The 27,891-nt window shown below is 35.0% G+C and overlaps 1 protein-coding gene across 1 annotated transcript in view; it reads right to left on the bottom strand.

Annotated features, from left to right (window-relative positions):
- The window catches only part of LOC111512829 (cubilin-like), a 169,200-nt gene that overhangs the window by 20,145 nt on the left and 121,164 nt on the right, over window positions 1-27,891 (bottom strand). The window lies entirely within an intron of this gene.

The raw sequence follows: 27,891 nt of genomic DNA on the forward strand, positions 1-27,891 counted from the left end.
GAAGAACGTTTCCTGCAAGTGGCCGTCGATGGATATCTATAGAATACTTTCACCATTAACGCTGGTGTTTCCAAGGGATCCATATTGTTTCCAACCCTATTTTTATTGTATATCAACGACTTATTGGAGAGGACCAAGGATCCAATATATTGCTTTGCTGACGACAGCACACTTATCTCGTCTTTCCATTTAGATTCCAAGACATCGGCTACGGAGGCACATCTTCACCGGCAGCAAGAGGTTACATATCTTAATGAGGATCCAGAAATGATTTCAAATTGGGATGAAAGTAACCAGGTTCAATTCAATGCTACAGAAACCACGTATCGGTTTTCTCCAAGAAGATAAATCTTTCCGAACCGGATATAATAAGTTCAGGTCAGACAATTCCGCTTTTTCCTTTTTTGGGGGACACCAGTATGTCTTGGCACAATGATGTCGCTGGAATTACAGAAGCTGCTTCGAAAAAGCTTGAAACACTGTTTCGTTCCAGAAAACTATACACACCTCAGCAACTTCTGATGCTATATAAAGCTCAGATCAGACCTTCTTTGGAGTATTGTTGTCATGGATCTCTGCCCCCAAACACACCTCGAAGTTGCTGGATTCCATCCAGAAAAGAGCTGTCCGCCTGATTGGAGACGCGAACATCACGTGCAACGTTGATAGCATGGAACATCGAAGAAATGTTGCAGATTTGTCTCTCTTCTATAGATAATTTTACGGAAGGTCTTCAAGTGACTTGGCACATTTGATTCCACCAAGAGCGGTACATATCATCGTTTTGAGATGCAACTCAGTACACACCTTGAACTTAACTCTTTCATCTGGAGAACTGGGTTTTTGTGGAATAAACTTCCAGAGAACGTTTTTCCAAATGGGTTCAATCTCCAGCGATTCAAATCCACCAGCGCTTTAAGGATTTTAATGTAGTGTTTGTGTTTTGTCCTTAAAAAAAACAGTTGTCGCCCCCTACGAATGACAAGCCTGAAAAATCGAAACTTGTGCAAACTAAGGATTAACAAGGTCTTACATTTTGAAGTGCTATTCATAAACTCAGAGACTACCGAACGGATTTTCATACGGTTTTCATCAATAGACGTAGTGGGTCCAGATGAAGCGAAAGTTAGGAATATAATTCGTGTGAATAAAACGGAATATAATGGCTCGTATACGATTGAGAAGTCAAAATCAAATCAAATGAAATCATTTTATTCTCAAATATGAAATGGAAACCATACATACTATTTATTTCAAGACTTAGAATGTAAGAATAACAATTAATACAATTTTAAGTGATTTGAGAATAAATTCAAAATCCCACTGAGGTTACAAAACTGTGTGTGGTTAAAAAATTTAAAAATATTAAGAAATACATAATAAAATACGAAATACATATATCGGAACGAATAATAATATCAAGTAAATACAATAATAAAATGGTATGACATAAAATATAAAATGTAATAAATAAAATAGATAAAAATAAATCCTTAAGTTACATATAATATGAAAGTTGGGAATATAAAAGTAACATTTTTTTTATTAAAAGCGAAGTATAGAGGTACTATACGGAATTCAATCAATATATTCTCGTATTTTTCTTCTTTCTTTACTTGATATATGTTTTTTCAACAGTATTTTGAATTTTTTCAAAGAAGTTTCAGATTTTAAGTTCTCAGGTAGGTCATTATATATTTTAGGTGCTATATGATGAAAACATTTCTGTCCAACTGTTTTATTCATTTTGGGAATGACATATCTATTTCTCTGTCTAGTATTATATGAATGGGCAGGTAATATCTGATTTTTTTAACATCCATTATTTGTGTCTCGAGGAAGAGATTTTCGCTAGGATATCTTCTATCCTTCTGTAGGATCATTCTCAGAAATCTCTTCTGGGAGACTTCGAGCATATGCATGGACGTTCGTGATACCCCTCCCCATGCTATAATGCCATAGTTAAGGTGAGTTTCAACGAGACTTTTGTAAACAATTTGTTTTTGTTTGCAATTAAGGTAGGTGATGAGTTGTTTGAATCTGTATAATATACATCTTATTTTTTTTGTTAGATATATAATATGTTCCTTCCATTTCAGGTGGGGATCTAGAAATATACCTAAGTATTTTATTTTCGAGGTGGTAGTTCTACACGTGTGAACTTTCAACGACAATACTGCCCAATGACTTTCAGAGATAGCATAATAATTCCCTGCATATTTTTCTTCATCGACTTTTGGATTTTTCCACCTTCCACAATTAAAATTATATAAAAATTGTAATCAAGTAACACTTCATTTGACATGAAGCTATTGTGTGAAACACGTGTTGGAGTTTTGTAAAGTATGTAGTAAAAATATCACAATAACGTGTTTCTTGATTGCGTTATGTATGTTCATTAAGTATCGGTCAAACTCTATCACATATAAACTGTGATGAAGAATTTCATACAGATGTGGAAAGTGAAAACTTTTTAGTTCGCCCCGATGAGTTAGTGAGTGAATTCAAAGTATTTTCAACAGAGACAAATGTTCTATTCATGTCGTACTTGATAATTTCGCATGTCATGAGAAGTGGCTGAGAAATCATACAGATACTCATGTCAACGTTTCGGAGGCTAAAATATGCGCCCGTCATCAAAATTGCAGTTCATTGTGTTTTTAACGTACTTGATAGATGTCAAAGGAGTTTTGAAATGTGAAATATGTCGATGTTGATTGCTAAAGCATTCGATGTAGTAAGTACAAGATGTTCTTTCATATTAGTCTGTTGTAATTTCATCAGAATATCTTTCTTGAAGATGGGTAGCCAAGTATGATCCATTTCTAAGAAACTGTGTGAAATAAATCTATATGAATAGAAGAATACTAGCGACCCGCCCCGGAAATTTAAAGTCATGGAGAAACAATGATGAAAGTTTGTTTTATGGACGCGTCTTTTTCCCGGGGCTGGCGCCCCTGTTGATATATTTTACAGAAACAGTGATGAGAAGGTGAGTTTATTTAATAAACGCCCGTTTTTTCCCCCGCGGCGGGGGAAAAAACGGGAAAAAACGGGCAACGGGTTAGAATACTCAAAAATCCTTTCTCATTGCACATCTGTTACATAAAACGAACCTACGTACAAAAGTTCAACCTCAGAAAATATAGTGGTATGGAGAAACAGTGATTAAAAGTTAGAGCGCATATAAGACCTAAAACGCACCTATATACCGGCTATAAATCGCGATGTTCATTTTCATGCACTTTTATTGGTCTCACCAATATACCTTTCACCACAAGAAAAAGGAATCTCATAAATGCAATTTTTTGTTTTTTCTTCTGTATTGTTGAGTTTTGTATCATATATACTTCCAATTCATCTTATCTTTTGATATCGTCTTGGATAGGCGGTTAGTTGTGAAAGGTGTTAGTGGTGATGCTGTTCGTAGGGTCATTCGGTTCTTCTATGACTGCTTATATTTTATTGCGTTTATTTTTGAATCTACAAACGAATCCCAGTGACAGTTCTCTTTCAAAATAGACTTTATCAATTAAACCTCCCCTTTAAAGTTTTCAGCTATATTGCGAATTGTTTTTACTCTGGTATAGAGAAAACCTAGAAGAATCTAAAAAATTACTGTTCTATACATGTATTTTGAAAATATATGTTTTTCTTCTGACAAATGTCAAAATTATAAATATCAGGATGTCATATTGGTTAGTCTATATCAACACACACAGAATGCCATCTAAGAACCCCATTCAAAATTGATATTTCCATTCTCGACTTTTCGCCATAGCCGGAATTTTTTCGTGTTTTGATAAGAAAACCGACTCTTTCCGAGCTTCTTTTTCAAATCGTTAGCTTGTATTGAACTTTCATTTAAATAACTTATTTCATTCATAGACAAAATTTATGAATACGACATTTTACTGACTAATTGTACTCTTCAAAATATTATATTTTGGGAAAAAATGTTCATATGAAAGCAGTTATTTTCAAAGTATTTTTCTTTTGTGTGTTTCAATGTTCGTGTGGAAGTAGTTGTTTCGGAAAGACTATATACTTTCAGTTTACATCTGAAAATAACTTCTATGTATGATCTACATATCTTTGTGAAGAATTTCCTGCTTTCTTTCTTACTTTTGGAAGTTTCGTCTGTATCCAGAAATGGCAAGAGCTAACAAGGCTCCATACTATTCATACAGTAGCTAATTGGCCAGACTCCTTCTATCAAGGTTGCCAGGAGCTTCGTCAGAAGGCGCAGCGGTCTTGCACGAAACAATGCTGCCACCCATTTTTTGTCGAACTTTTTTCCATAAAAACAATTTAATTTTTTATTAAGTCGCCTCCTGCTCGGGAGACCTGTTTGTTTTTTTGACATATACAACCTCCTTTACGTATTATCCAAACCTCCCCGGCCTGGATACCGCGTGAATAAAGGGGGTCCCTTATTTTTTACTTCTCAAAATACTCTCACACAATTTAATTATTATCACAAGGGACTAACACACAGCATAAAACGGAGCCCCACGGTAGCACATGGTATCCGCGTACCTTCTTTGTGGGCGGACGTTATCAGCACGTTGTTCAACTATCACGGCCACCACGAAACTCCCTAAATAATGGTTTGTCTACATAAACTTCAAGGATACTGTCAACTTTATTTCATCTCAATTATGATAGATACACCCTCGAAAGCAATAGATGTCCTTCAAGTTCTAATAATAAAACAATGATGTCAGGTTAGAGTCGATGAAGCAGAGAGTGTAGAAAATATAGTACATTAATTCTAATACGATATTCTAGATTTTTTGTAAAATATAATGTGAAAATATACATAGGAATTCGTTTTGGATACCATCGAGTGCAATTCAATTTGTAACTAACAAAATATTACTGTTTATTCAAATGTGCTGTTACAAATATATCCAAAAGAATGTTTTCTAACAATAGGGAAAAGGAGGGGGAATGGGAGCCACCTAAGGAATTATTTTTTTTCAATCATACTCTCTACCTTATAATCAAATTTAAATATTGATAAAGGAAGGTTTACATATATATTTTTGTTACATATGACATTTTTTGAACAAAACTAATTATAATAGAATTTATAAAAAAAAAATTGAAAAATGCATTTGGCTCTCATTACCCCACCATGCGGGTAATGGGAGCCACCAGTTATTTCAATAGTTAAAGTAAGAATAATTTCTAAGAAAAGCCATATAATAAACTTAATATAAGTAATATGGTAAAAACAAAAATAGAAACAAAAAACTCTAATTCTACCTGTCCAAGCAGAAGTCACAAATATATCCTTCAGGACTCTCTACACCTGAACATTCAGAATGTGCCCAAATTCCACAACTAGGGCACCGATACCACAATTCATTTTTTCAAATATCGTCACAAATAATACATCGAATTCCGTCATCATCAAGATCATCAAATTCTTCGTCATCACACAATCCTGTTTCACTTTCCGAATTTGATGATTCTTCGGAAAACGCCTTTTTCACTTTGCGTTTGGACTTTTTCGGCTTCTGCTGTGTTTCGAATTTATTTCTGATGCAGTTTTTTTACTTGGCTTTTGAATATTTTCATTTTCTGGTGATGAAGCAAAAACTTGCCGTTTTGATTTTTCTTTAGAGGTTTTATCATATTTTTTGTTTACTCTTTTTACTAATTGTTTTACTATTTTCCTTTTTTCTCGTTCTTGTCTTTTCTGTTGTTTTTCCTTCTTCAAAAAATATTTTCATTGGGGTTTCAGTTAAAATTATTGAATGTTGTTTTTGTCTTGAATTCTTTTTTAGGTTCTTTAGCATTTCTGGGTCGGGGGAAATCATTGAAATAATATCAGAAATTGATGAAGTGTTTAGGCTTCTGTCTGTAGTTTCGTCATCCCAACTTGAACATCCGGGTTGAGGCAAATCAGGAACGGCTTCTGGTAATGTCTTATTTGGGTGACTTCGTGAGTGAGCCATATGAGTGGGGATGTTTATATCTGTGTTATCCTCAAGTTTAGCTTGTACATCTACGCAAACTGGTGGCTGACAATCGTACATAAAATTTGTGTCAGTAAAAATATTTGGCTGAATCGGAAAAATGCCAGTACATCTAAAACCTGATGTTGCTTTGTCTATTGAGGTCACTATAATGTATGCTTCATCAAAGATACTTGCAACATTAAAGGTGTTATCTGGGATAAATTATTTGATCTCATGTATAGATCACATTCCTTATAATAAGCCTTTTTCAGGGGTCCAAAGAACGTGACGTCCAACGGCTGCATTCGGTGAGATGAATGCGGCGGTAGTGAAAGCATAGTTATCTGATTGTCCCTACAATAATTATAGGCTTCAAGTGTTGCGTGACTGGAATGATTGTCTAGCACTAGCAGAACTGGTTGATCTTGACTCGGTTTTGTGAATTTAACAAAATGCTTCAGCCATAACAGAAACATATCATCGTTGGTCCAGCCATTGAATGTGACCTGATGTTCTGCATCAGCGGGTACGCCTTTAGCTAGTAATGGTGAAAATCGTTTTCTTGGATTCAAAAAGAAAAGTGGCACATATGATCCAACAGCACTCATGGCGCAAATTACGGTAATATTTTTGCCACGTTCCCAACTAGTTGCTGAACCTATTATTTTTTGCCCTTTTTTTGCTAAAATGTTTCCTGGTTCTTGAACCGTTGTTATGCCGGTCTCATCCATATTATATATATTCGACTTTTGATTTTTTATATTTAGACATAACTGCTTCAAGATTTTCAAAGAATCGTGTGACTTCTGTTTTGTTGAAACCTTTGATACGATTGATACTCGTAGCTTCGGGCTTACGGACACTAATGGTAGGATTTCGTTTCAAAAAACCTTCCAACCAGTCTCTTCCAGCTAGCTGCTTCTGGGTATTGAATCGATGCTTTACCTTAAGATTGTCTGCGCATCTAAAGGTAAGGCGACAAAATTACCATCTAGATAAACCATAGAACATGTAAGAGAGCTTAATTAGATGGGCAGCCATTTCTTTTTCTTGTTCGATTGTAAAACAAGGACGTCTGCCTAATTGCACCGAATACTGCAAGTTGCCCTTCTTTAATCTTCTCTGGAAGGTTTGGTAGGGAATATTACATTGAAGAGCTGCTTTTCTAATACCCATTCCATTAGCCATCAACCTAGCACCCCTTTGAAGGCGGTTTTTCTCTTCCACGTCCTGGGCATCTGAAATAAACATTAGGATAATGGGGTAATGGGAGCCATTGTGGCTCCTATTACCCCAAGGTGCATTTTTTATTTAAAATGTTTAAAATGAAAAACAGCATAATTTAACAGAGAATCAGATGAGATGCGATGAAATTACATACTTTTACGAACCTATAGTGCACGAATCTCTAGAACAAAATTTCACAATTTCACTCCTCTCCGGTCAACAGTTTAAAACGAACTGATTTAAATAACAGCGGTATCTATGAGCCATCATAGCTTGAGGTCAAGCGTAGAGGGCGTTCAGAAGTTACAATAAGTCATTCCAATCCTTATTAATAAGGTGGCTCCCATTACCTACTGGCTCTCATTCCCCCATCTCCCCTACATAATATAACGATCAATTACTAAATGCAACAATTCGTTGCATATACTGCAACGTCTTCACGAAGAAGGTCACCACGAAACAATCAATACGTCCCTCTAATACACCATCTCAAATACTAAATTCCAATTCAAATCCCTAGAGACCTTTGCTCGCCATAAATCGGGTTAGTGGGTTATGTTAATGCTATGGAAATTGAAGGTTTTGTGGCCGATATCATACGGTTAGAAATCACAAACATTTCATCGCCGTCTACAACACAGTTATCTCCTCAATGAATATATGAAGGTGTGAAATGAATAATGGGTAAGGATGTATCTATTTATCACCCTGAATAGAGTCAAATAGTTTACTTGAGATGGTTTAGAGAATCACGGGTATGAGCTAGACCTTGGAATGGTAGTCGATGTTTTCTTGTTCAATATTGCACCACATAAGAATTTGCAGAGATTTCAAGCTCTAAGAAGAGGATCAAAGAGCACGCAAGTTGGGAATACTGAGTTGTTTTCTTTATAACTTGATTACACCAAAAGGACATGAGTATGCTACCAAACAAAAATGACGTCCCATATTGTATTATTCATCAAAAATGAATTCGTAAACCAATTTGAAGGTCACAACCTGTGTCGATGACCATTAATTGACGACGGCCGTCAGGTGAGGATTTGAAGTTTGAATTCCTGACTCGATACCTGCTGGAAAACAATAACGCTATTTATGATGATGATAACGAATTTTCACAATGTAGAGCTGATTTCCAATATGCGTTTCACTACAATAGTAGCTTCTCTAGTTGACTGGTACTCTACACTACTCTATAATGCAATGTAAACAAATTATCGACCCTAATTGAAAGACATTACTAATTTAATGTAAGAACATGTAAGAACAGGTATTCAAGTTAGGTTAGGTTAGGTGAGGTCCAAAGTGAGTGGGCCTATTCAACCCTCACACATATCCACACTCGACCAAATAAACTCAGCTTCTTAACGAAGCCGATTAGTTTATTTGATGAGTGGTCTTTCAGGTCAGATGGTAAGAGTACGGCTCTGCTGAACTCTAAAAACCTGATTCGGTCCCCAGCAGGGCAGGCAAAAAGTATGAGCTCTGCTGTTTCATCATTTTCCAAACAAAAGCGACACGTATCCAACAGGTACAAAGTAGAAAATGATTATTGATAATTAGACAGATTCTAGTAGATTTTTCATAAAAATAAATCCAATGGTGGTGAGAGATAAATTTCTTGTTGGACGTTCCATAGGAACTTGAGTATTTATTGATTTCAGTTCATGTTGAAGTCGTGATTGTTTTATGTAGATGGCGTGCATACGTTGAATTAATTTTCTTCAACTCAAAACTTCTCTTGTAATCGAAGATTCTATTTTCAAAATTTTTAGATGTTCTTCCAATATATCATCATCAGTGGAAAGATTCAATTAACTCCTGTGTATGAAAGTGGCAAACATTTTCAATAAATGTCATGTGATAACTGAATAGCAATTTGGATTTATAAATAACAAACGTACTATATTTTGTATAACAAACAGTGGAAGCCTTGAAAACGTCTTCGAAATGTCTAGCGGTTTTTATCGACCTTGCAAAAGCATTCGACACTGTGTCACATGATATACTACTGAGAAAACTCTTCGGATATGGCATACAGTTGATGCAAAGTAATTCATCACAGAGGACACCGAGAGTAAAAATCGGTAATGAAATCAGTAGGCAGTTGAATATATCTGTTGGTGTACCTCAGGGGATAGTTTTGAGGCCGATTCTGTTCCTTGTTTACATAAACAGTATTGCACAGATCAGAGATTTTCAGGATCACATAGTTTGCTATACTGATGTCCCAGCCTTAATATTCGAAGGTGAAACATAGCATGATGTTTTACATACTGCAGAAAGTACTGAGTTTCAATGCCAAAAGAACCAAATTCATGACTTTCTCACTGAATTTGAGTGATCAGTCAAGCAATATCGAGTTTTATCTACATAAACTTAGTTGCGCAAACCGGTTATTCTGTAATTATCTTACTATAGAGAAAACAACATCCATGAAATATTTGGAAGTGATTATTGACCACCATTTGAGATGAAATGAACAAGTGGCACATGTCATAAAAAGAGTGAGACTTCTCATGTATCACTTTCACAACCTCCGAAACATTCTCTCAAGAAAAAACTTGCTAACAGTATATAATTCTCTAGCAAAATCAATAAATCGATATTGAATTGTGGTATGAAGTGGCACTTTCAATAGTAGAGTGAAGTAAAGTAAAGAAGACATTTTCAGTCTGAACCTGTTTGGCCTCACCTGACTATTATTTCGGGTGGGATAGTTGTGGAAGTCTGAGTTCAACTTTAGATTTCCCCTATTTATGAGCAATTCAATAAGGGTTTGATGTATAGATGCAAGAAAGTGGCATTATTCGATTTTTGATGAAAAGTGGCCTACAAGGTTGGTCGTATCGCGTACCTTCAATTATTCTCAATGCCCTTTTTGGCAATTTGAATACTAGACTAAACTAGAATTTCCCCATAAAATGGTACCATAGCTTATATGCGAATTGAAGAGGGAGTGGTATGTAGTCAATAGCACATCTTTGTACACAATATTTTTCAGTTTACACAGCAAAAATAATTGGCTAGACAGTTTATTGCATAGATGGTTTATGTAGCTATTGCACTTTAATTCATCATCAAGAGTTATCCCCAGAAGTTTAGCAGTGGATCCATTCGAAATGTTTTCATTAGAAGAGAATATGATGTGCTGGGTCTTATCATTGTTCATTTTGAGTTTATTTGTCGTAAACCAAAGTTCTGCTCTAGAGGCAGTAGTCGCCATAAGTTCATTAAGTACAAGTCGACTATAATACGAATTTAATAATGAAGTGTCGTCAGAAAATGCAATACACATATCCGGAAACAAGTAATGGAATATATCATTGACATAAATGGTGAACACAATGGTGATCAGTACGAGCCCGTAGCGAAGTAGTTCGGTTGACAGATACCACTTGTTGACGGTTGGTTGAATAGGACTTTACGAGATTCAGTGGGGTTCCTCTTACCCCATAGTGCTCGAGCTTTGCCAGCAGCAGCTCATGTGAGAAACAGTCAAACCCTTTAGATAAGTCACAGAGTGTGAGACCTGTTAACTTCCTAGTCTCAAGGCCCTCAACTATTCCTCCCACGACGCTGCATCGCTACTGAAAATAACATTGAAAAAAATTGGCGCCTTTCTTCTAGAGGACGGTTAATCTTCGTCTTTAAGATGATCACTTGGTGATCGAAACACATTTGAATCCAAATAAAAAATGGTTTGAAACATACTTGCAAACATTATTTCCAAAATTCTTTTACATTTGAAGATTTTCATGAGCATTTGATATCATTATTTTGAGAATATAGCTGATTTATTTAATGCTGAATGGAGTATATTTTCTATGGTTTGATTTGACAGCATAGATTCAATTCTGAATTGAAATTTTATAGTCCTATTCAGTTTTCAATACTTTATTACTTAAAATACTGTTTATACATAGAACATTTCCTTGTAGAATATCAAAGTCCTGTCAATATGGTGAAAAGTATTTTTTATTATTTCTTTCTCTCATTTCCATATCATCTAGAATTCGTCGGTGATGTATCAATTGTTTGAAAAGTGGTCGTACTCTGGTCAATTTCCGGTTTTGAAGCTTTTATAGCCTCTGAAGTTTCCAAAGTTTTTCTCTGTATAACTGGTTGTTGAACATTCTTTTAAAAAAAATCCGAATCAAAGATTCATCACTGATTCAGAACAGTTATCACCACACACGTTCATAGAATCAACAATGTTACTTATAATTTTTTTATCTGCAACATACAAATCCATTTTCAAAAAATTCTTGCTCTTCTTTCTCATATGAAATGAGTCTTAAGAAGAGTTATAAGTCCTGTACAACTCCGATGATATTGAGTTTGATAGATATACATAACATTTACTTTCTAGATAATCAAACAGCATCACTTTTAATTCACTGGTTTCGGAATCACGAATGGAAGTTCTATTTGAGTCTATGAAAATAAGTGACAAACATTTCAGAATATTCATCAAAAATGGTTCAAAACTTGAAACTTTTATTTAAACTATGTCCTTTGCGGTATTAGAATGTTGTTATAGGTTATTCATTGATGCACTGAGAACAGCTCTGAGAGATCCTGAACTATTTTCTCATTTCATTTCATTATTTGATGTTAGGCGGTAAAATATTCTCATCAATATAAATTGTTACCTACATTTGATAATACACAATCTGTACAAAAATAATTGATAGTAGCCACTACTTATTGGGATACATACCATTCTACTTGAATTAGTTTGAATAAACTAAAAAAAGCGAGTGTGCTTTAGACCACACGATTGAAGTAATTTTCTTTAGCTCCATCTATATGTATATATCTCACTCACTCACTCTCTTAGCATACCAAAGAAAATATATTTCATCAAGCAACATATACAACATCCGATATAAGAAAGAAGTTTTGGAAGTACCCAAGATGACCATGGAAATTTAAACCCTTACATTCCTAGATGTCCTCATCACAAAATTCAATAGCTCCTTCTCCCACACCGTCTGCAGGACACCAACACGCACTTTTGTTTGAAGGTGATTGACAATGTTTTATGATGAATTTCACTTGTTTGGACTTCCATTGTCTAATAAATAAAATGATTTGGAATCCCTGAAACATATATATGTCCAGATTGCCATGCTCTTGCGACACATCTTTTTGAAGCTCCTGACAAATGCTTCACAACCCTACAAAATATTGTCAATATTTTCAACTACCACAAAAATGGCGGAAATTTTAATAATTGTCCTGATGCATTGACATTCAACTACATATTATGAGGTAATAAGCTTGAGGTTATTCTCTTCCGTATATCCAATATTGAAGCAGTTTCAGTTTTGTACACCTTTTGCTTCAAAAATCCCCATTGAAAAGTCCAAAGGTGTCAAATCTGGTGAGTGGGCTGGCCATTCTGTAAGACCTCGACGGCAAATTGAACGATCGGAAAAAGTAGTATCCAAATAGTTTCTTACTTATCTGGAGTAATGTGGTGGTGCTCCATCTTGTTTGAATACAATATCCATATCGAATTCATCGCTTCGACGATTTCAGTGATGAGAGGGTCAACAGTAGTTTCCAGGATATTCAAATACAGTTCCCTTTTTAAATTTTAATCAATGAATAGAGGTCCTACAATATGTATGGTTTCCCAATATTCCTGCCCAAACTTTAATATTTTCCGGATATTGGGTATATGTTTCCCGGAAAACGTGAGGGTTAGTGTCACTCCAATAACGACAATTTTGTCTGTGAACATTGCCGTTTTAAAAAAATTTACATTCGCCAATAAAACAAATATTGTGGAGATGGTAGAATGCCTTGCAATGGTTTCCGTCATGATTTCGCAGAATACTGTTTTTCGATCAGGGTCATCTTCAGTTAATTGGTGTATCATTTTAATTTTGTATGGATGATACCTATTCCTCTTCAAAAGTCTCCACAGAGTAGAAGGAGACACCTCACAAACATTCGCGATGTAATAAGTAGATTGTTCAAGATTTACTACCATCTCACCAATTATTTGCACTTGCTTTTCTTCCGGAATAGACAGATGACCTGGGGTACTACCGGTAGTTGTGAATTTGGATACAAGTTCCCTCAAATATTTTCTACAGACAGGATGATTCGGAAAACGTTCATTGAAAATCATTTCGTCTCGTGAAAGTTACGCGTCGCACCGTAAATAAAAATCGCTTCAATTTTTTCTTCCAATGGACGAGAATTGACCATTTTAGAGATTGTTGACGTGATACCTTTCTACTAGTAAAACCGAAAACTAAATGAGAATATTCTAACTGAACAATGATGTTCATTGTCGTACTGACATTTTTTGTCGTTTTTGTAAACAAAAAATAACTTAACAAATCTTATCGGGTTGTTGCAATTGGCATATGGCAGATAAAGAGCAATATTTCTAGAAATATTGATATTAATGTGTTCGTCTTCAGGAAATGATTTAATGTTCCGCCATTTTGTAATTCGTCAGGAGCTTCAAAATGATGTATCACAAGACCCCTTTTTCGCCATCTCGAAAGTTTCATCTGTCGAATTCTCTTCAAAACAAAGTATTCATGCATTAATTTCATTATCCCAAATTTCAATTTTTTGAGTTGACCCGTTCAAAAAATAAAAGGGGGGGCCATTAAAGAAATGCACTGTACATATACATATATTAATTTTCTAGAAATATTTGAATTTATTATGAGTTTTCATTGATAAATTAACATTTTTGATTTTTTTCATTTTCGGATACATCAGTAATTACTGTGGTTGATTGTAAGACCAAGACAATAGTATTATGGTATGAAAAATAAGATACATATGTTTTCGAATGAAAATTGGAAAGATATCTAGAGAAAACTGAATAAATTGTTGTTCCATGTCTTGTGGAAGGGTCATTTCGGTTACCATTCATTCGTAATTCTAATTTATCTTGTAGGAGGTTTCCCAAGAGTTGTCCATCATTTCCGGACGCGATATTAACATTGAAATCTCTTGCTAAAATTAGTGGCATAGTACGATAGTTTCCTCCTAATTGTTCATAGCCTACTAGACCGAAATGTCTGCTTGCTCCTACAGTAATATACGAAACGTTACTGTCCCTTTTTCTAACTCATACCTCCCTCTCAAGTTCCGTTCGCCTCGCCCATTCACACTTTTCGTAACACTGTCATCACGCATTCACGTTTCACTTCAAAAATATGAACTATACCTTGTATGAATCAATGATTCGACCGCATTTCCAAAATCATTTTGTCGACATTTTAGTTTATGCCACATTGCGTATAAAACGCAAATAGTGAAGTGCATCATTTCGTGGGTGTGTCGACAATTAATCAAGTTGCCTCATAGTCCATTGATTTCAGCCATAAAATATAGAGAGTATAATTGTATTGCTCGTCTGGCTGTTCCTGTTGATGACAACAAAAATAATCTAGGCCAGACGTATTGGAGCCATGAACCGACGTTATTTTATTGCCCGTTCGTCGAAAGCGGCTTTTGTTAATAATCAAATCGGATTAAATAATGCTAACAAATTCCATGAAACCCATAATTTTTTGTGTAGGACATCACTTTCGAAAGGATATGCAATGAGTATGAGTATAATCGTTTTGAAAGATATTGATCATTAGAAACCTGAACTGCAAGGCAACTAGATTTCTACCAATTCGTAGCAATCGAAACTTGCATCAGGCTCAATTATTGTTTCATATCAGATAGTTTTTAATAACATATTCAAAAATAACTATTCAAAATTAGTATTTGGACACAAACAATCCAGAAGTGGTAATTCCACAAATATTTTGAAAACATCAATACCCTAAATGATGATCAACATTACTTCTGAAAGAAAATATCATCAGGCAATAGTATTTCATAGGTTGTCTTTATGTGGAAAATATTTTTTCAAATAAGCTCAAAACAATAACGAACGATACATACTAGTATTATTGTGAAAAAAGTTTGGGCGCTTCATGCCATATTTTTTGTACATCAAGTGCCCGTCAACTATTTTTAATTTTTGACTTTTTAGTTTCATATGCAATAAAAGCGTGTTTTTTAGTTTTTTCAAACTATATTTATTTTTCACATTTCAGTCCGATTTATTATCAAAAATAAAAAAAATAACTTCTAGTCACTAGTACTATAAATCTTTAACAGACGGCGCACGAATGTAAAATTCCTCTCAAACAACATAATAAAGTTTGAGGTCTTGAATTTCATAGTAATACTGAGATGCAGTAGGTCTCCAACAGAGGGCGGACAGTTGAAAAATTTGTTTCGTAGTGAAGAGAAAATTTGCAAAAATAATTTTAAAAAACAATTCAGTCTTGATGTTTTCATTTGAAGTTTCATTCAAAATATTATTGGACTAAAAATATTTTTTCTGTGAATAATTCAATTTTTCAAATCAATCTTTTCATTTGATATGTATGTCAAGCACCTTAATTCTAATTTTTCGATTTTTTGAAACACTGAATTTTTCAGGTGTACAATTTACGATAAAGACTTCATAGTTGAAACCCATATTCTGGTTTGCTTTCAAATAATCGAATTAGATTTTAAAATGTATCTTCCGTTTCGTTCAAAACTTTTTTCTGTACTAAATCACGGGTAATTGAAAATATTCAAATATCTAAATATTTCATCTGTATTACAAAATTTCGCTAACATAATTCTTAAAATATGTTTATTATTTTAATTTTCTTTTGAGCAACCTATCAATAAGGTTACGTACAGCGCCATCTGCCCGCGAATAAATAATGCAATCATTGACAGTTATGTACGGCGCCATCTGCCCGCGATTAGATCAAGAAATATCAAGGAGGTTACGTACAGCGCCATCTGCCCGCGAATAGATCAAGCAATGATTGATAGTTACGTACAGCGCCATCTGCCCGCAAATAGATCAAGAAATATCAAGGAGGTTACGTACAGCGCCATTTACCCGCGAATAGATCAAGCAATAATGCCGATAATTCTGTCAATATAGATCCCGAGCTTAAAAGTTACAAGCAAACAAAGATACATACAAACAAACATACATACATATAGGTGAAGCTAATATAAAGCGTGTACAAACAGTATGTTTGTACTTATGTACGCAAGTAAGAAGGTAAACTTCGTTTTTTTAAATTATTCATCATTTAAGTTGTTTAATCATTCGTTAAAGTTCACGTATTCCAAATATTTATTAAAATTAATTTTGATGCTATCGTCATTATGTACTGTGTATGGGACAATCTGACGATGAATTTTTTCATTTGAAATTTTGTGATTACTTTAAGGAAGAAACATTTAATTTAATTCAATATTTAATTTTTCAGGACTTTAATTATTATTATTTGAATCTATCAATAATTTGACAATTCATTTGTACATTTATTACTTAGTGAAGAAATGGAAAAATTCAAATCAGATTATGATAATGAATACCGTCAACTAACCTCAAATTCTACAAACGTACTCAAAGTATTATGTAAAAACCACTCTTATCATAACACAATAAATTATTTCTTTGAATCAATGAATTGTTAATAAATGTCAGTCATCACGAAATATTATTTGAAAAAATATATATTTATGTATATTTATATATATTTTACTCACTCGAATAAATATCGTGAATAAAGTTACCAGTTCTCACCCAATCATACGAAGATGTCTTTTCTTTTACTCTGTTGATACCTTTTTAAAAAAACTAAAATGTTGATTAGCTAACTTCAGGGCATTCCTCTCCGGTCGCAACAGAGGACGGTTGTACCGATAAGACTGTCCTGAAAGATGGCACTGGGTGTCGTGGTCGTTGTGGAGTCCAGAAGTTGAGAATTTTTTTTTTTAACGAAGTCAAGTTCGAATATATATTGAAGTGACAGGAGGAGCTAACTTCGGGATGTCGGTTTTTCTTAACGGTGCGCGCGCGCATCGTAAATATTTACTCTCGTCATTTTTCCCTAACGTGTCAAAAAATATAACTCAAATAAAGAATCATAGATTCTGAAGTTTTTTGGGAAGAAAGGTTTCGACTCTTTCTTCCAGTTTATGTCTGGAAGTTACTCCTTTGCAAGATCTACATATCTTTGTATAGAGTTAATTTTTGAAATTGGAAGATTCCCACATTTTATTGTATCAGGATGGTGAAGTAGAAAGCCAAAACCTTTCTTTCCAAAAATTGAACTCTCCTGAAGAAATACCTTTCCAGGAAAAATCCTCACTTGTTTGTTTTGCAATAAATGTTCAAGAAGCAGTGAAAACTTATTTGAATTTCTGGAACTACATCTAGCGTTTCCTAATATGACTAATAACCAGTCCGTGCAAAGTTTATTGTTAAATCATATGAAAATAGAATTTTCAACAGGTGATGATCGACTGTATTGCCAAACATGCGCTAAACTAACTGACTGTTATAATGAAACAAATATAGCTGAGGCACCAATCAATGTAATAATAACACCGATGATCTTCAAACAAGACTCAACCTCTGACGGAAGCACCAAACTCTTTCGAAGGTTTGGAATAGATGAACACTTCAATCTAGCAGACCACTATTATAATTTTCATGCAGTCATTGTTCACTGTGGTTCTGGCGTTGAATTTGGTCATTATTACGTCTTGGTCAAAGAGGAAACGAACTGGTTTATGTTTGACGATAGTCGTGTCACGAAGTGTTCTGGCGATGTATTGAATCTATTGGAGCCTCCGGCTCCCTACATTTTGTTTTATGAGAGAGAGGACATTGGCAGATCAAGATCTTCAGACGATGTGGTGCTGCAGGTTTTTCCGGGTTTTCCTGCAGCTGAAAAAGCAAGCGCGCCACTGTAATCAATGAAGTCGCCCCGCAGCGCCAATACATTTTTTTTGTTTTAATTTTTATCGTTTTTTTTTTTCAATTTCATAACACCTTCTCATTAAAAATCAAGTGTTATACTGACTATTTCTACCAAAAAAATTACAGAATTTTTAGACCGCAAAAAAGTAAGTTTTCAACATTTTTCCGAAAGGTCATATGAAATCATGAGAAACCATTTTACAGCCCTGAAATTCACCCTATTTCAAAGTTTTTTCCGTGTATCTATTAGAATGAGCTCTCTCTGAAAAATTAAAATCATTAATCATTGATTAGTAACTGAAAGTCATTGTAATTTTATTTATTGAAGATGCACTATGAATAATTTACTAATTGAATAATAAACGCGCTTGAAAAAGATATTATATTGTTGTTTTCACAAATATTCCATGAATATTTCATCTTCATTTTTCCATAACATGAAAATTTCACTGAGAATTGTAATTTTTTCCTAGTATACAGGCCGTTTTTTCAATGGATCCCACTATTGCTATTTTAGAAATAGTAGTTCTCTACAAGAACAATTGAATTTGACAAAAGATTTCTATTTCTGGAAAGTATAATAATCTCAATTGAAATGGGTATACTTTTAGGAAGGACTCATTTTCGATTCAATTTCGATCATTCAAGTTATTTCGTGATGGAAAGTCGTAACTGTATGAAAGAATTGATTGTTTTTTTTATAATCTTATCCGTATTTGGTACTGAAGAGCCGATATGGCAAGTATCCAATGTCTACCAGTGAGGATGACAATGGTCCATGTAAATGAAATTTTACTTCTTATATTTATTTCATTCCGTAGGAATCCTATGAATGATATCTAATTCGATTCCATACTAATGTTTTTCGTATATTTTAACATTCATATAAAAGTATTCGTTTGGAAAGTATTTTTCTTTCATGTAATTCAATGTTTATATGAAAGTAGCTGTTTGAAAAGGGCTTTTTTCCAATTTGTGTCTGAAAGTTACTTCTCTGGATGATCTCTCACATCTTTGTATATATTTAATTTTTTGAAAATGATTGCTTACTTCCTTTCTTTGGAAGATGCCCACATTTTTTCTATAAAGATAGAGAAGAAGAGAGCCAAAGTTATTTGATTAGACTATATCTGCACTAATAAACTTTAGTTTTGTTAATAACAAAATGCAAACTCTCCGAAATTAATTTTCCAAACAAATTCAACATATATCGCATCCATCAGAAACAGTTTTGATGGATGCGATTGAAGAAGTTATTGACCACGAAATAGAGTTTCATAAAATACCGCCAAAACTACCATTATCACTTTTTAACCTCAAGATCAAAGGTGTCATTAGCATTTGAAGAGAATAAAACAGTAAAACAATTAGTACAAAATACTTAATTTTCAACAGATATAGTCACTACCTGAAAACTCATATATACAACAACAGCCTGAAAAATTTTGTTAGATCCTTGTCAAATCAGAAATTCTAAAAGTGTTTTTTCGAACTGGAATTTATGGAACAGTTCTTGAATCGACGGCTATCAATCATTGGCAGTTTTTTCTAACTCGGTTAAAACAACATTTCATTTCGTATTCGAACTGAGGGAACAAACGAAAACAATATTGAATTGCTCCCTTCGTTCGGAAACAACAGAAAAATGCGAAAAAAGAAAATAAACACAGGTTTCGGTACACAATTGCACTAGGTGAATTAATTCTCCTTGTTCCGCATCTCACAGAAATGCGAATAATTTTATAACTGATACATGATTTTTTTAAGGGCAAAAAATAATAAAATGAAATGATTGTTGGGACTTATCAGTACAACAAAGTTAGGGAATACGAGAAGACACCAGAACTTTTATTTTTTTCAAGGACAAAACACAAGCACTACAGAAAAAACTTTAAGGCACTCTCAGAGCGGTGCCTGTGCGAAAGTAGCGATACACATTGGATTTGAATCGTTCTCAGGAAGTGTATTCCACATAAACGCAGTTCTCCAAATCAAAGAGTTCTTGAAGAGTGAAGTTCGAGTTGTACTGAGTTGAACCACAAAACGATGAGCAGCCACAGGCCGTCGCGTATTTCTGATATGTACCGTTCTTGGTGGAATCAAATGTGACAAGTCACTTGAACACCTCCCGGGAAAGTATCTATAGAAGAGAGACAAATCTCCAACCTTTATTCTATATTGCAGAATATCATGGTTGCACGCGAATGGCTCATTCCTGGATGGAATCCAGCAAACTTCAGGGTATGTTTGGGGGCAGAGCTCCATACATGAGAACAGTACTCTAAAGAAGATCTGATCTGAGCTTTATGAAGCATCAGTTTTCTGATTCGGAACAGTGTTCCAAGCTTTTAAGAAGCAGACTCTGCAATTCCAGCGATTTGATCGTACCAAAACATATTGGTGTCCATTTTGACCCCAAACAAACTTATCGAAGCAGAAAGCGGAATTGGCTGACCAGACATTATTATATCCGGTTGATAGACAGAGAATTAGGGATAAACTGCTTGCCAATTCCAACGGGTCTAGATCCTTCTGGTCGATAGCTTAAGTTGTTATTCTGAACTTTACAAAATCCACAATTCCACCATTAATATAAGCGGATGGTTCAATTGCAACAACAGCCACAGAAAAGGCAAATCTACAAGCTGAACAATTTGCGTCCCACTCTACAGTTGCTTTTCTGGGAGAAGCACCACCCACTATTCCCACACTGAAATCCACAATGCCGTAAATTAATTTTCGGCAGCGTCTATAGTCAGGCGAATTTTGAAACAGCTTAATATCAACAAGGCGTCTGGCCCTGATGAAGTGCCCGTCATCGTATTTAAAAAGTGCGCAAATGAACTCGCACCAGTATTTTACAGACTTTTCAACCTATCTTATAAGAAAGGGGTTTTTTCTTCTTGTTGGAAAATTGGTCGCGTTTAGCCTATTCCCAAAAAAGGCAAGAAAAGTCTCCCAAATAAATATACGCCAGTCGCTTTGCTATCAGTGATATCAAAAATCATGGAGAAAGTCGTTAACTACCATATCCTGGAATATTTGGAAGGCTTCAACATTTTGAGCGATCATCAATATGGCTTTCGGAAACAAAGATCAACAGGCGACCTGCTATCGTATGTCACTCATATTTGGAACGCCGCAATCGAGAAACATGAAGAATCAAGAGCTGTTGCGCTTGATATTTTCAAGACCTTTGACCGTGTGTAGCATGAGGGTTTGCTGGCCAAACTTCGATGCTATGGCTTGTCGGTTCATTTCTGTGGGTAGCTCTTCAGCTTCCTGAAAGAACGTTCCCTGAAAGTGGCCGTCAATTGATATTTCTCGAATACTTTCACTATCAGAGCTGGTGTTCCCCAGGGATCCATATTGTCTCCAAGTCTCTTTTTATTGTATATCAACGACTTATTGGTGACGACACAAGTGTGCTCACGACAGCACACTTGTCTCGTCATTCCAGTTGGATTCCAGGACATCGGCTACGGAGGCATATTTTCACCAGGAGGTTGCATATCTTAAAGAGGATCTAGAAGTGATTTTGAATTGGGGTGAAAGTAACCAGGTTCAATTCAATGCCACAAAAACCCAGGCATTCGTTTTCTCCAAGAAAATAAATGAAGGAGTGATGATGTTGAAATGAGTATTAGTACAAAGTATGAATTTTCAATAATTGAAATAGAACTTCGCTGTTTGCTATTCAACAGCTTTCCCATCGATGCTGTTTGAGAAAGCCTATTGTATTATGACGCACGTGTCGTGTGCCAATGATAACTTACCCCACGGTGTGGGGAGTGGTCATTGGTTGATAATGCTGGCGCGCCCTCCCGAATGTATCGGGGCTTCAGGGGATAGGGCCTGACCAGCGCACACTACGGTGAAAAAAAAAGATAATAATCCACTCTTACGGTATTGACGAGACACTGGTGTTGCCCTACGCTCCGGGGGATATTGAATCCGTTGTGGCGAACGAGAAGTACCAAATTTATTGGAACTATTCTTTCCCCACCCTCAGGCTCATGCAAGCTAATAAGCCTGATGTGGTCCTTCTCGACCACCAGAGCAAAACGATATTTGTCGTGGAGTTTTCAGCTCCTGGCGAAACGAATATCGTAAGAAAAGAGGAGGAAAAACGAATAAAATATCGAGATTTTCTCTTCGAACTCCGCAGACTCTATCCAGATCACTCTGTCAAGATGGTTGGTCTGATTATTGGAGTCCTTGGTGGAATGATGTCCTCTCTACTCTCGAATCTTAAAATCATACCGGCTTGCCGCACTAAGGCAGAAATCTTAACCGCACAGATGCAGAAGCCTGTCATTCTTGGCTCACTGCGCTTGCTCAGGGCACATGATTCTCGGACCCAATGATCGCTTACCCCACGGTGTGTAATAATAATAATGTTTATTTCTAAATGTACAAAAAGATAAAAGCCAAACATCCAACAGGTGAAGAAATAAACATAACAAATCACTGAAGCTCACGGAGCTTGTGCGTGATATTTATTAGATTTACATATATACACATACACATACATACAGAGTGGTCCAACGAAAAGTATGCACCTTGCTTTTCTCCTTTTTTTGTAACTCAACGCAAAAATGCTCGGACAGGTCAAATTTGCCTTTGAGGGGGACACATTTCAGATGTATTTTTCTACCTGTGCCTTCAACCCCCTAGCGAGGGTGGGTAACAACCCTGAAATTTTAAATGGAAATTGGGGTCGAGTGATATATTATTTGAAAGGGCACAAAATTATCTTTCCAATGATACCTAATTTGTTGTATTTCACTCAAACATGTAGGTATTATGAAGAAAAACAACTACAACCCAGTACTTTGAAATGTGTAATTGACTTGGTAGAATTCTACTTCAGCAAGTGCTGAAAATGTGACCCATTTGTTTTCATACAATAATACAGATTTTGTTCAAATCTATTCCTAACATTCTGTAGCATATCAGGTGTTATACTTCTGCACTCTGCTGTAATTCCTTGGCGAAGATATTCTATGGACTCGGGCTGCGTAGCAAAACATTTATTTTTCAAGTATCCCCAAAGGAAAAAGTCTAAAGGCGATAAATCAGGTAACCTGGCAGGCCATTCGATGGGGCCTTTCCTTCCAATCCACCGTCCAGGAAACCGGTCATATAAAAACTCTCTTACCGGAGCAACATGTGAGGAGGTGCTCCATCTTGCTGGAAATGAAGCCGATCATCATTATGATTTTGGTCATTTTCAATTATTTCTGTTATGAGAGGATCAATTGTGTCTTCAAGCATGTTCAGGTAGACCTCACCAGTTGAATTCCCAGGAATAAAAAGTGGCCCTACGATATGACTACCTAATATGCCACACCAGACATTGATTTTTTGAGGGTACTCGGTATGAACCTCTCGGAATAAGTGTGGGTTACTGTCATCCCAGTAACGGCAATTATGCCTATTCACAGATCCATTCAAAAAAAATGTACTCTCATCGGAAAAGCACGTGTTGAATGATAGGTGCGAATCATCAATTAGTAGCTGGCTCATTTGTTCACAAAATTGCAGCCTTCTATCAGGATCATCTTCATTGAGCTGTACTAATTTAATTTTGTACGGATGAAATTTATAGGCTTTTAAAATCCGTATTATGGATGAACGGGAGACACCTGAGGCTGCAGCAAGCTGACGGGTACTTTGAGTATGATCCAATTCAACATGTCCCAAAACAGCGACTTCCACTGCTTCATTTCTGATCGGTTTCCGTGGCTGGTGTTTCACATTACAGACAGATCTGGTATCGACAAACTTTTGGACTAACTTGTCAACGTACGAATCATTCACATTTTTCCCGGGATGACTGTTATTGAAGAGGCGAGCAGTAAGTCTAGCACAACTATTATGTTGATAATAAAGTTTAACAATTTCAACTCGTTCAGGAATGGAATAAACCATTTTTACAGTAAAGTTGGAATAATTTCAAAAGCAACCGAACTGAATCAATGGATGTTTGCCTAAATTCTTTTTGTACACTTATCTGCTGTTGTTATTTGAACCAAAAAACGCAAGAGAGAAATTGAGGAATATAGTAGTGATAAAAATGCCGTTGTTTCCGCATTTTCATTAACACCAAAAATATCGAGTAAATGTTCTTGCTTTTTTTTTAAACTATTCAAGTAAATACAACAAATTAGGTATCATTGGAAAGAGAATTTTGTGCCCTTTCAAATGATATATCACTCGACCCCACTTTCCATTTGGAATTTTAGGGTTGTTACTCACCCTCGCTAGGGAGTTGAAGGCACAGGTAGAAAAAAACATCTAAAATGTGTCCCCCTCAAAAGCAAAATTGACCTATCCGAGCATTTTTGCGTAAAGTCACGAAAAAAGGAGAAAAGCAAGGTGCATACTTTTCGTTGGACCACTCTATATATATAAGCATACACATATACATGCATCCACCCATTGACAAAAGATAGTGAACAAATCAAAAACCACATGAGAAAAGCCTTGAGCGTGAGTATTTGATTCCTTCAAAAAAGATTGAAATGGAAGCAATGTGTAAAATAATCAATCAATATTGACGTAGGGGAAACATGTTTTGTGAATGGAATAGAATACATATATACACACGCATATACACAACATACATATACATACATATACTTAGACACATTCTTGCAAACATAAACTCAAACATATAAATTTACAAAGATCTACAGAGCGTTGATTGTGGGAGAGGATGATAATCAAATGTATCGGTCGTTTCAATTGACGAGACGGTGTAAATCCATTCTTGGGTAGTAATGTAATTTCAAGTTTTTTTTCATAAAGCGGCTTTGAGTTAATACATTTCAAATCTATTGGTGATAAATTGTAGATTTTGGGTCCCAAGTATTGATACGATTTTAGAAATTTGGTTTTTTCGAGTTCGGGGACTTTTGATGCATTTTCTTTATGTCTTGTTGAGTGGGGATGACCTATCATTACGGGTTCAGTTTTATTTCTATGCTGCCTCAATAGTAGACTATAAAGAAATATTTGCTTCAGATCAAAAAGTTTTGTTTCTTCGAAAGGCTCGTTGGTTGGATAGGTATACTTTTTTTATACATTACTTTTAGGAAATATTTTTGAAGTACTTGCAGATTTCTTAGATGGATATCTGCAGTTCTCCCCCAAGCTACTATTCCATAGTTTTCCATAATTCAATATTTCCTGGGAAAGAAAGTTTTTGGCTTTCTACTACTCCATCTGATACAAAAAAAATGGATGAGAGAATCTTCCAAAGAAAGGAAGGATTAATTAATTTTTTTGTATCAGATGGAGTAGTAGAAAGCCAAAAACTTTCTTTCCCAAAAATTAATCACTCCTAAAAATATAACCCTTTCAAATCAATATTTCCTGTTGTTGATCAATTTATTTTATGGTATTTGTATTTAGTAGCTTTACAGCTGAATAAACCTATCATTTTTCAATAGTTTTTTTCACGTGTGTTTGATACTTCCTGCATATGTATGAAATACTTGAAGATGTGCTCTATTTCAAAATTTATTACATTTTATGACGTCATATAAGTCATAACCACAGAATGTGGTGTTCAACCCCATGTTAATATTTTGGTTCGATTTTAAAAAAATCGTAAACACTTTATTCATAATTTTGTAAAAACAATGAATTTCATTATTTTTTTTCTCATTTTTCAACTCAAATATCTGATAAGATTCCAGTCTATGGAACATCACACAAAGGCATTCACAATTTAAGGTTGATATTTTTAATATGAAAAACGATATGAAATTTACTTACTGTAAATTATAGAATGCCCATAGTTCATTGATTGTCAATAAAAATAACCGTAACCCTGAAAATATTCAAATTTCCTTTCATACGACCAACAAGAAGTTGTTCACTTACCAGTGTTGAACGTGTTTTCATATGATACCAATGATTAACATATTTATGAATCACCTGTTTTCCTAGAGTGATATTGTATTGTGATTGTTTTTCAAAAATGTACCATTTCTTTAATTGAGTTTCCATGTGAATTATTCTGACAAAATATTTCATCAGAAAATGTATTGTAAAGTCAACGAGACAACCTGGTCACGGAACTATTGGATGAAATAGCGGAACTAAAGAAGGGCAATAGAGAAAGAGAAGTATCTATTCAGAAACTGAGGAGAACATCAATGGACCTTGAAGATGAAGTTGCTGACGCTGAACAAAATCACATTAGCAAACTTAACGAACAAAAAAGAATCATCTCAGAACGAAAAAATTAAAATACTAATCTCATTCAGAAAAATGCTGTCTTACAGAAAGAATTAGAAGTAATGAAAGTTGACTTGAACAGATATCAAAATGATTTAGCAGACCTCAGCGCTATCAATAAAAACATAATGTCATCTTTTCAAAGAAGAGAAAGAAGTCTATTTAGATTCTAAATTTTAGAAGAACTAAAGAAATTAAAATGTGATTACGCCAGTTTGAAGCAAGACCACAATAGTACGAAACTATAAGAGAAAAAATGCAGCACCACGAAACAACTAAACCTAGTTCATAACCTAGTGGAAAAGGAAAAATTAGAAAATAATGAAAACATATATCTTGAAGTATCCTTACAAGCTGACACTTCAAAAAATAGGATATTACTCGTGTCAGGATATTATGGAAAGGAAATTGATACATCATCTAGCACAAATTAGAGAATATTCTGTTCAGTCGATCAGGAAACCAGGAGAGACCGATGAAGAGCTAATTCATACTGCTATCACGAACTCAAGAGACTTCTCCAGAAAGGATATCATAGTACTATGGCTCAATAAAACAAATGAAAGTTTATCTGATACCCTTGTTGAAAAAACACAACACACACAATTGCTTATTATTTCAGAGCCTTACAGATATGACGTCAGCATAAATCGAAGAATATACGAAAATAATTTGAATTTCCACAATAAATTATACTTCTTTAAGTTGGACAATATCCACTTTTTGAAATGTCATAACTTTATTAGGCGTTCAAACTACACAAGAGATGGATTCGGGCTGAAGGCAGTAGTAGCTATAGTTTGAGTAGAGATATAATGAAGATAATCAATAAATTAAGGTATAGAAGAAATAACCGGGAAAACCTGAAAAAACAGACATGCTTCAGGACAACCAGGATAATTCTAAAAAACTTTTGGAAACGCAAGGAGCAACGTTCTCTTTTTTAGTGAAGGAGACACTAAAGACAACCTTACCACCAGAGGACTTGACAAAAAAAGCCTGGAATAGCAAAACATTTTAATGTTGACAAAAGAGTTTCGTTGTTGCTATTGAACATCCAATCTGTACGTAATAAGGGTAATGAACTTTATATTTTTCTTGAACAACATAATTTTCCAAATTATGTAAAAATGCTCTCAAAGATCTGACCCTAAACAATATTGATAAATTTGATCATCTCATAGTTGAAAAGAAATTTGCATTCTCGTTATTACATGATACTAAAAATCATATCTTTCTTATTAGTATTTATAGATCACCAATTTTTATATAGATTGGATATTTTTTTGTCAAACCATCCAGTCAATTCTCAGCTAATTGAAGCTGGAGATCTCAACATAAATTATGATGACAGAAATTCTTCATCTACTCAGGCACTCGACACAAGAACCAACACGAATCAATACTTTTTCATAAAACATATAAGTGTCAACGAGTCAGGTCGATGACATCTAATGAACACGCCATCTATGAGATCGTCAGAGAACTCAATGCTAGAGTATCAAAGACAAACGTGGCTCTCTATAGCCGTTTGTTACAAAGCGCCAAGCTTCTATATCGACCGCCAACGAGATTCGTTCCTCGTCTTTCACTTGGGGAGCCTCATTTATCTTCCATATT

Source organism: Leptinotarsa decemlineata, unplaced genomic scaffold, assembly GCF_025532065.1.
Source record: "Leptinotarsa decemlineata unplaced genomic scaffold, Ldec_3_MD MMD2_tig00000008_RagTag_RagTag, whole genome shotgun sequence".
Lineage (NCBI taxonomy): Eukaryota > Metazoa > Arthropoda > Insecta > Coleoptera > Chrysomelidae > Leptinotarsa > Leptinotarsa decemlineata.